Here is a 10,681-nt window from a genome sequence, read left to right as displayed (position 1 = left end):
TATAATGCACCAATGCGATATTTAAGTACGTGACGGAAGATAATCTTGACGCCCAGTAAGACATATAAGCCCAACAGGCCTTTAACTAAACAAAGTGCAACAGAGTCAAGTTATATCGACCTGTTACACCATCTGTTATAGGCCTACTATAAAACACATTGTTTAACTGCAACACAAGTTAAAACAAGACCAGTGTAACAAGTTGTTATGCATCAACCAATCCTTATACCAGTTGTATCAGATTCTACAATAGTGTATCGCCAGTAGAATTTTGAGAGGGCCGTCCATTTTTTTTTCTTTGATTTTGTTTTGGCAGATTGTAGTAGGCCTATGTGTTTATGTGTTTAGGGGTTTTTGTTGGTATTTTTGCTTTTTTATGTAGGCCTATCATTCAAAAATACATCCAATTTTGAGCATTCTACTGTATATTGAAAATTAACTTGAGTATATTAGTTTGATTGTATGTATACCTTGAAGGGATAAAATCATAATGCAATAGACAATCGTCATCATTGTTATATTATAGGTTCAGTATTCAAATCTTTGCCGCATTATCATCAATAGAAATATGCCTATTGTGGAATGTTAGATTTTGAATGTTGAGATTCAAAAGGATAATTGACGGAACCTACGCACATCCATTTGAGCCGTTTCGACGCATTGACCCATTCAATTCAATTCAATTTCAATTCAATTTCAGTTTATTCCATACTTCTCATAATATTACATCAAAAGTATACCTAATAGCACAAGTTCTTGTACCTTGTCAATGATGTTCAAAACAAACAAAAGCAATATACAAAGTACATACATGGTATACACAGTATCAAGCGCGCCGGAAGCAGTTTTGGATTGGGGGGGCAACCATTGGAGGGGGCTCAAGATTAGACCATGCATATGTTACACAATATACACATACACACACACACACACACGCACACACATCTACTTTATATATATCTATATGTATATATATATATATATATATATATATATATAATATATATATATATATACATATGTATATATATATATACATATATATTATATATATATATATATATATATATATATATATATAATATATATATATATATATATATATATATATATATATATATATATGTAAAGTGGCGTACGGTGGGTCAAAACATGGGGGGAACCATAAAGTAATTTTGATGGTCTGTATGCTTGTGCGTGTGTGCGTGAGCAATAATGGGGCTATAATACATTACGGAAGGTGATACATTCAACAACGCAGTCATTGAGGAACATTGTAAGTTTTCCTTACATGGATTATGGAATGACGATGTGAAACGATCGACAAATTATATACTGTCAGCAACATAAGGTGAATGGCATAACAATAAAATGCGAGCGAGCGAAGCGAGCGAGCTTGAAAATTTTGATATTCTATGTTCCAAAACTGGAGTTTTAATTGTAGCTACATATTTCGCTTTGAAATAAATGGGGGCGCATCGGGCGCAACTGCTGGCAATTATTGGCAGCAACATTAGGAGAATGGCATAACGATTCAATGCGAGCGAGCTTGAAAATTTTGACATTCTACAGTCCCAAAACTGGGGTTTGTAGCTTTATCTTTCACTTTGGAAATTAATGGGGCGGCGCAACGGGCGCAACTGCTGGCAATTACTGGCAGCAACATTAGGAGAATGGCATAACGATTCAATGCGAGCGAGCTTGAGAATTTTGACATTTTACAGTCCCAAAACTAGCGTTTGTAGCTATATCTTTCGCTTTGGAAATTAAGGGGGGGGGGCATCGGACGCAACTGCTGGCAATTACTGGCAGCAACATTAGGAGAGTGGCATAACGATTCAATGCGAGCGAGCGAAGCGAGCGAGCTTGAAAATTTTGACATTTTACAGTTCCAAAACTCCCGTTTGTAGCTATATTTATCTTTCGCTTTGGAAATTAAGGGGTGGGGGCATCGGGCGCAACTACTGGCAATTACTGTCAGCAATATTAGGAGAATGGCATAACGATTCAATGCGAGCGAGCGAAGCGAGCGAGCTTGAAAATTTTGACATTCTAGAGTCCAACAACTGCCGTCGTAGCTATGTTTTTCGCTTTAGAAATTAAGGGGGAGGCGCACCGGGCTCAACTGCTAGATGCGAGCGAGCGAAGCGAGCGAGCTTGAAAATTTTGACATTTTACAGTCCAAAAGTTGCCGTTTGTAGCCATATTTTTTCCCTTTTATTCATATATATACATATTTATTTTCTTTTCTTTGTTTATTCACTTATTTTTATTTTCATTATTATTATTTTTTATTTCATTTTTTTTTGGGGGGGGGGGCTTTTTGGGGGAGCAAAAATGCGTTTTGCCCCCCCACTTTTTGGATTGGGGGGGGGGGGCGGCCGCCCCCCCTGCCCCCCCCCCCCCCCCCCCCACTTCCGGCGCCTATGCACAGTATACATGTAGTTATAATGACAACTGGTCGAAATCTCGGTTCGGGTTGTGCAAAGAGAAGTATGATGGGACCTACACGAAAGTAAGCTTGTTTCGCTGTTCAGTAAGCCCCGAGTAATCAGTGTAACTTTGTAAAAGAGAAACGGAGAACGGATAATGTTATAGACTAGGTGATTAAATTGAACCAAATAAGGGAAGTACGGAAATGCTTTTATGTTTGATAAAAAAAGAAAGAAAAAGGACCTATACTTAAATGTGAACCATGCTGTGACCGAGCAGTCATTCAGAGTATATAGAACATGATTATATAGAGCCCACTTTGGTGTACTCAGATACTGTTGTTGCATTAGAACTATCACATATTCTGAATTGAAAAACACGCAAACAAAAAAAAAAAAGAATAATCTCATCCTGCAATCTTCATCACCATTCTGCATTGAGTAAAGGAGGATATACATTAAGACATGCATGTATAGGCCTACTGTCTGGATAGATGGATAGACAGAGAGGGGAAGAAGTCATCTTCGTGCCATTATTTTGTGCTTCGAAATTAGCGTCGGGATCGTTCATTTTGCACGGCGCCATTTATGACCAATCATTGGCTAGCAGCCCTGGAAAGGAGGCGCCCTTAACCCATCGTACATCGATCCCAGCGCTTTGATATCAAGATGTGAGATGTTGTCTGTCCCATCCAGGGTACCCGTACATCGATGTTTCACTCGTGTACACCACGGTGTACGCCACGCATCATGCAGTCATGCTGCATCGATGTAGTATGCTTCTATCCCCTCTCTAGTACGTGGGCAGAGCGTGATTTCTTGACGCGTGATCGGATACGCACGTGTAGTTTGAGGTCCCTTCGGTAGTAGACTTATAGACAATCGAAGAAGGTGGTGAATAGTGTCCGGAAAGCGCAAGGCTATTAAGGTATTATATTTTGTCCAGGTATAGTACCACGCTGAAAAGACTTTTATACTGCTCAAAATGGTACGAGCCCAGTTGGTTTATGCTGGAAGACTGGTGGGCCCCACAATCCTTTCGGATTTTAATGCCATCATCAGCCACCAGTCGATTCCTGTGTATGTGAAGGCGGTGTCGAATTAAGTCCAGTCCATGAGTGGAAAGACGTGTAATAATAAATGATATTGACAAAAGATGATTATATAACCCTGGCAGAAAAGCTAAACCGATATTCTATGACAACACAGGAAAAGGAAATACATATAAAAATTTCTAAATACCCTGATTCAATCATACGTTACCAGGTGCGTTTTTCCTTCTGTTGTTGTTTTTTTTTTCCCCTTAAGAACAAACCAAAGGATATCTGGTCTTAGAATTCGTTTATAAAAGTATGAGTATTGGATCGACTGTTTGGCAGGAAGTAAGCACAGACAATAAGTATTTGCAATGTTTCAGAGGTTATACGTCTGGTATGCCATGCTGTCATTCGTAGTCATCATCGATAAGTTGCACTGCTAAATACATCCACAAAAGGGTGTTTTTTTCCTTTTTGCGAAAAAACCCCCCAGCTTGATAGAAAAATCCAATGTCCGTAGTCTATCATGGTCTTGTGCATTGCAGGACCATTAGACAACACAACGTAATAGTATCAGAGAACGTTAGAAGAGTAAAATGGTTTATATTTTGATAACAGCAACATAATTTCGGGCAAGGTTGCAAACTTCAGCCAGTTCAGCCAGTTCAAGAACTAAGACGTCTAGAGCATATTAAAGAAAAGATATATCTACAGCGCAGATACTTTACTGCACTGCAACAGGAGACACAAAACAACATTCTAGTAGGTATGTTTAGGGAGAGGTAGATTATTATAAAGTACACAGCGCTGCTTCTCTACTGCACTGCAACAGGAGACTCCTCTCTGCATGATTTAATTTATTTTTTTTTTATTTTTTGTATACATATAGATATCATGTACGCTTCAATCCTTTGTACAATCCAACTGATTCAGGATGCTTTCATTTTAGCGTTGTTACTTTAACGGACCCTGGCGGACATGGAAATCTATCATCCCCTTGATGATTAACAAAATGAAACAAAAGAATAGACAATTAACAACAACAACATGCGCACATTTACGCATCACATGCACACTCAAGTGGTCACTCATAATTTCATGCTATCACAATGTCATGTTATACATTGCATTATATTCGTAGCGTGTATACCAGCACACTGTCTATAGTATGATAGGCTTCGAAGAAACCACCCCGTGAATGACAAACTTACTAAAGATCATGTCGCAGAGACATTCTTGATCCAATAAAATGCGAAGTTTACTTTTGAGCAAAGACATAACAATAATATGCATTGTCTCGGTTATGTCATTGACCGCGATGTGGAATGTCAGTTGCCTATTATAAAAGCCCGTAAAAAAAAATTAAAAAATCATTTATTCCTCTTCTTGTACAATATTTCCAAATAGATTATATCATACACTTTTGTCTGGACAGACAGATAGAGCAATTAAGGCTCAAACATAAGAATTAATAATAAAAAGTAACAGGAAATGTTTCTATAAAGAAAATCGTATATGAAACCTTATCGGAAATACTTTGTTTCACAATGCTCTTGGAAACTTCTCTGCGTACACATCCTTTTGATATATAATACATAAATGTTTTCATTAACTTTTGTTCGCTTGTGATTATTCTTATAATTATTTTTGTTCTTGTGGAGCATCGATATGATTTACAACATATAAATCGAACTTTTCAATAGAAAAGAAAAATCATATTTGCCTGCAAATACTGTCCTGTATAACTAAAGTTTTTCCTATACTGTGTTAAACATGTGGTTACGATCGACGGATATTTCGTATTTATTCTGAGGTTGTCAACAAACACTGGCTCTCCGCTGTGACTCATTGGGAACGCTGGTAAAGCCCCTGTGATGAAACACGCGCGAAAAGAGGAAGATAATCGGGGGAGATCCAAAGGCGTCTCCATCTAGCGAACAACCCCCAATGCTTGCAACATTACCACAATTGTTCCCTGTCCTCTTTCTTCCTCTCAAGCTTTCTGCCCCCGCGTTTCATCAGCACAAGCCTTTCAGTTCTTAGGGGGAACTGCCACTGATCTCTTTGTTCAGCGACACTCATCGCGGTTGGAGTTCTATGGAATCTTTCCGTGCACCAAGAATTACAGTCACTCCTGTCTTTTCTTCTACTTCTCCTTCTTAGCAAACCGCACAGTGTTCCGCAAAACAGGATTTCCTCAGACTCATCCTTCCATCTATTCAGAGATGGGTAATGCAAGAAGGACAACCTGGGGTAACTCAACGGGCAATATTTAGAAAAACGAAAGACAAGTCGGTATTAGTGGTATAATCAGCGTTACTATACTTTAATGCGCGGGAAAAGGGTGTATAATAGTTAGTCCGCGTTGGTTAAGTTTTTGTTGATATGAAACACTGGTTCGTTGCTGTTTTGTGCTTGTTTTTTTTTTCCGGCGCATAAATATATCGTATCTATGTATTACCAAATCTTATTTTTAATCCAAGTAAATGGAGAAGATTGTGTCTACTGCCTTCAACAAATGGATCTTTAAAAATGTATGCATCCAAAATGAACATCCTTTGAAAAAAAAAAAGATTATGCTGTTAATGCTATACAGTTTATATTGGAATGAACGAGAACAATTTTCTCTTTTCTCCAACAGTCCATTTTTGTTCTCCTTCAGTTTGGGCAAAATAAGATAAAAATGTCACATTATTGGCCTCAAATTCTTCAAAAAGAAACAACACGTCATCGGCTTAGCTAAAGAAAACTGTAAATCAGGTTACATTATTTTTAATATAGATTTCCAGTAGAGAGTAGGGTATGCCGATTACCATCCTACCTTTGATGAAATGAAGAAATTAAAAGTATAATTGCTCACTCTTTCACTGCGTGTGTAAGTTGAGAAAGCACTACTGAAATGACGTCACTTGTGACTTGGCCGAGACACTAGAGTATAATACTGTGTCATAGTATACCTCTTTGTACCGGGACAGACATTTTGAGCCATTTTCTTTTATGTTGGACTTAGTCAGGCAAGTTTACATAAGACAGTAAAATCAAATGAAAAATGAACGAAAACAATGATATTCATTTTGATGTACTCACAGTCTTTGATCCAAGAGAAAAAGATTTCTTATTCATTATTCTGCGATAGGTCCGTCGTGATTTTATTCATGTTTTCTTTATTTACTTTCTTAAAGTGCATTAGATGTGACTTCAATGAAAAAGAATACAGTGATCAAAGAATAACGCACTGAGTCCTCTCAGTTGCTCAGAGAAAAGCTCGATGTAGATTCCTCTGTCCTTTGTGATGAAGGCGGACCTACATCATGGAACGCTTTCATTTAAATCCCATCCTCAGTGACTAGACATGATCCCCCTTGTATACTATTACGTGCAACGTTGGAGTAAGAGCGGATTAAAGAGTGATAAAGGAATCCTCTCGCCTTTCTTTAGTCCGTTTTCGAGTGCCCCCTCCTCCTAATGAAAAGGAGCTCATTATCCACCGAATGCTGGTTGCAAGTGAGCGGAATTAAGGTAACAAGGATGGTCCCATAACTAGGGTCACTGCCCTCGATATAGGCTACGTGCAAGCCTTTCCAAAAGCCAACATAGCTATGATTGTGATCAACTCATTCTTTTCATACAGAGTGTGATGTTCATGCATATCATGGGCTGAAGTTTTGCTCTGATCTCCAACAAAATATAACTGTAGAAGTTTTGTTACTTCTTACAGCCAAGCAAATACATTTAGTAGTGACGATCATTCCTTTGACTGTTCTTATACTAGTACGAAGAAATGTTACCACAGTAGTACAGAAACACTTTTGATATAAGGGTTGTATTAATCGCAAAACCAAAGAATTCAAACGTATGAGCCCCATGCATTGGAAGTCAATGCATGGGAAATGCGCCAAGACATAGCTGAGGGGTATGTCTGGAAAGTAAGACTCGTCCTGCAATAATGTAAGGGTTTTCGGTGCCGTTTCTTTATTGCTTTCTGAGTCCACAGACTTTAATGTAATCATGAACGTTTTGTGCTAATGTAAAACTACGGAGTTATCATTTCCTTTTTGATGTCTTTTTGAAGCAGTCACTTCTTTGTATTATATACATTTTTGTTATCAACGTGATAATGTAAAAAATTTTGAACAGCGTCGTATTGATTGTTACGGGTTGTTTTTTTTTTAGACACACAGATACACACACACACACACACACACACACACATACATATATGTATATATATATATATATATATATATATATATATATAATTTGTATGAATATATATATATATATATATATATAATTTGTATGAATATATATATATATATATATATATATATATATATATGTATATATATAGATATAGATATAGATATATATAGATATATATAGATATATAGATACATAACATAGAAATGGACACATTAAATTTTGTATGCATCGTTCGTCATCTGACGCCATGAATCCTGTGCTATATACCACAGGGATTCCGACAAAGGATAGATAGCCTTACGATTTCAGATATCATCGCAAACCATCGGCGCCATAATGTGTCATGCAAGGTAGAAACAAGCATCCCTATGTCCTATACACAATAATCATAACCCATACGAAACCTTACCGTAATCTAGTAATCAGAGCAATCAAATGGAGGTATTGTTATGAAAAAGAATATGATTTACGATTTTCATAGTGGGAGTAAGTAAAATTTGAGACTTCAGACCAAGAATAATAGCCACATGTGCACTGACCCAATACGTATCGAGGAAGAGTTACAAGCATTGATACACGGACCTTTACTTTTACTATTCACTTTCAATCAAAATTTTGCAGGATTTCTACGTAATGCTTGTATGGCTTATACAGGATCATGCCTGAAGTATAACGCTGAATAAAGGAAATTAAGAGGATGACTGCGGCCTGTTAGAGCTACAGATTGTCTGTTTTCCGTAAATGCAGTCAAGTATCACTTGCTGACGTAGGCAGGGAAGCTCGAGTTTTACACGGACGGACGACGCACTTTTACTGCTTGAACATGAATGTCTGACCCCGTGACGTCAGAACCTGCATCACTGCCATCCTACATGTGAATGACCTATTTGCCTGTCATTTACTTCCTTTCTTTCTAGGGAACCGTTCCATCGTCTGCGCAGTATCAATGAATGATAAGGATACAGGAACTGAAACCAAACAGCTCATGAAAGTCTATGTTCGGCAAGACAAAAAGAATCGATACAATCATCTTTATTGCGAGCAATTACAGGCTTAGGTGGAAACCAAGCTTATAGTTGAAGTAGGGTATGGTCAATTTCCTTGATTGCCTATCCTAAACAGAGGTAGAGATGACAATAGCCGACATTGCTCAAACATCACATAAGAGCAGTAGTCGTTTTGAGCTGTACATTAATCCTCTTTCATTCTGATTCGAAGATAATGTCGATGCCTCTTGTAAGTTTTTGGTATAGGTGGACTTTTAAAAGCACTTAAAACAGAGTGACGTTTGCGCACCACGGGGGTGCATGATGTTGTAACTTGGTGAGTCATTACAACCCATAGTGGAAGAGATCATCTCTGAGACAAACAAGGCCTTTGTTGCACGTATCTTATTGGACATTATAGTGGATATCGTACGCAGAAAGATGTAAGCAGACCACCCCTGATTCAGTCTGTTTCTTCAACGGGATTTTGCTTACTTACTTACTTACTTACTGAAATTACCTTTGATGTCAAGGCATACTCGACTCGCTGAAAAGCCTAATCTGGTCTTCAGTCCCTTTGATGATGCCCAAGCCGCACCCGACAAGATTTAGTATCGGACTTCTTTCTTTAATCCTTATAGTCTCCAAGTATCCACTATCTGCGTGTTTGCTATAAGAGAACAATGTTCTGGATAACTGCATAGGACAGATGTGAAATAACGGGAGGAAAGATTAACATTATTTCATGAATATTTAGTAGCATGTATAGCAAAGATACTTAATATCTCTGTGTAATATTGGTCGAAATGTGCCAAAGTCCGGCAGCAGAGTTATGTATCGGAAGGTGGGTTTCTGATGTCTCTGTTCGTATAGTCATGAGATTACATGTATCACGCGTCTTATTACCTCTACCACCCCCCGCTGCCATTTCAAACCCTTGCTGTCATTGTCCCTCCTCATTCTTCTGTCGGGTCACTTCCATAAGATGTCCCCTTTTCTCCTTGAGAAGTCCCACCAGTTCGTTGATCTTGGTCACAAGCGTGGGGAACGCCTTTTCATAAAAAAAAGGACCACAGTAACAGCACTGATACTCCACTCTTGACTATAAGCTATTAGATGTGCGGCGTGCTTCATTTGAAGTCCGGCAGTGGACCGTAAGCGCTTTGTCTCCGGCCAATGTTAACCGGTGTTCAGAGGATGTTTTGTTGTTTCTTCAAGTACCTCTTCTGACTCCGGACTTTAGACCCTCTTTGAGAAACCCTGGGGTTATTGTTCAGCGAGGAAACCTCACTAACAAAGCCAGTTGAGTTAATGAGGACTTACAGGACAAGTTTTGCCCGAGTTACCCCTAATTCTCTGGTCACGGTGTTTTCACCAGTCGTATGGCCTTCCGTTTAACGCTTCAATTTTTCTCAAATAAAACTATGATGGTCATGATGATAATGGTCATGATGATGATGATGATGGAATGGTTATTTTTCCAGGAACACCAATGGCAACCGAGGTTGGTAATATATATATATATATATATATATATATATATATATATATATATATATAGCTATGAAAGCAATTAGAATAGCAGTTGCGACAAATATGCGTGCTGTGTGCATACACACTCATGTGCGATTACAATATTGTATACATTTTTTTTCATGATTCTACATTGAATCTCATTCAATGCCATGCAGAAATCGCATTCACAAAGACAAAACATCAGACACTAGCATAATACAAAATAATGTATGTCAAATCTTACATCATGATTCAATACATTGATAAAAACGATGTCCGTTTTTAACACACACACATACACACACACGCACGCACACACACTCACACACACACACACACACACACATATATATATATATATATATATATATATACATATACATATACATATACATATACATATACATATACATATACATATACATATGTGTGTGTTTGTGTATATACATAACATAATACGAAAAGTTTATATCACAGCTCTTGTTTCGATTGTTTGTTTCAATTTCCG

The sequence above is a fragment of the Diadema antillarum genome, unplaced genomic scaffold, assembly GCF_040938485.1.
Source record: "Diadema antillarum isolate AM-2024a unplaced genomic scaffold, OU_Dant_1.0 seq00001603_RagTag, whole genome shotgun sequence".
Taxonomy (NCBI): domain Eukaryota; kingdom Metazoa; phylum Echinodermata; class Echinoidea; order Diadematoida; family Diadematidae; genus Diadema; species Diadema antillarum.
Note: the sequence above shows the minus strand (reverse complement) of the source record.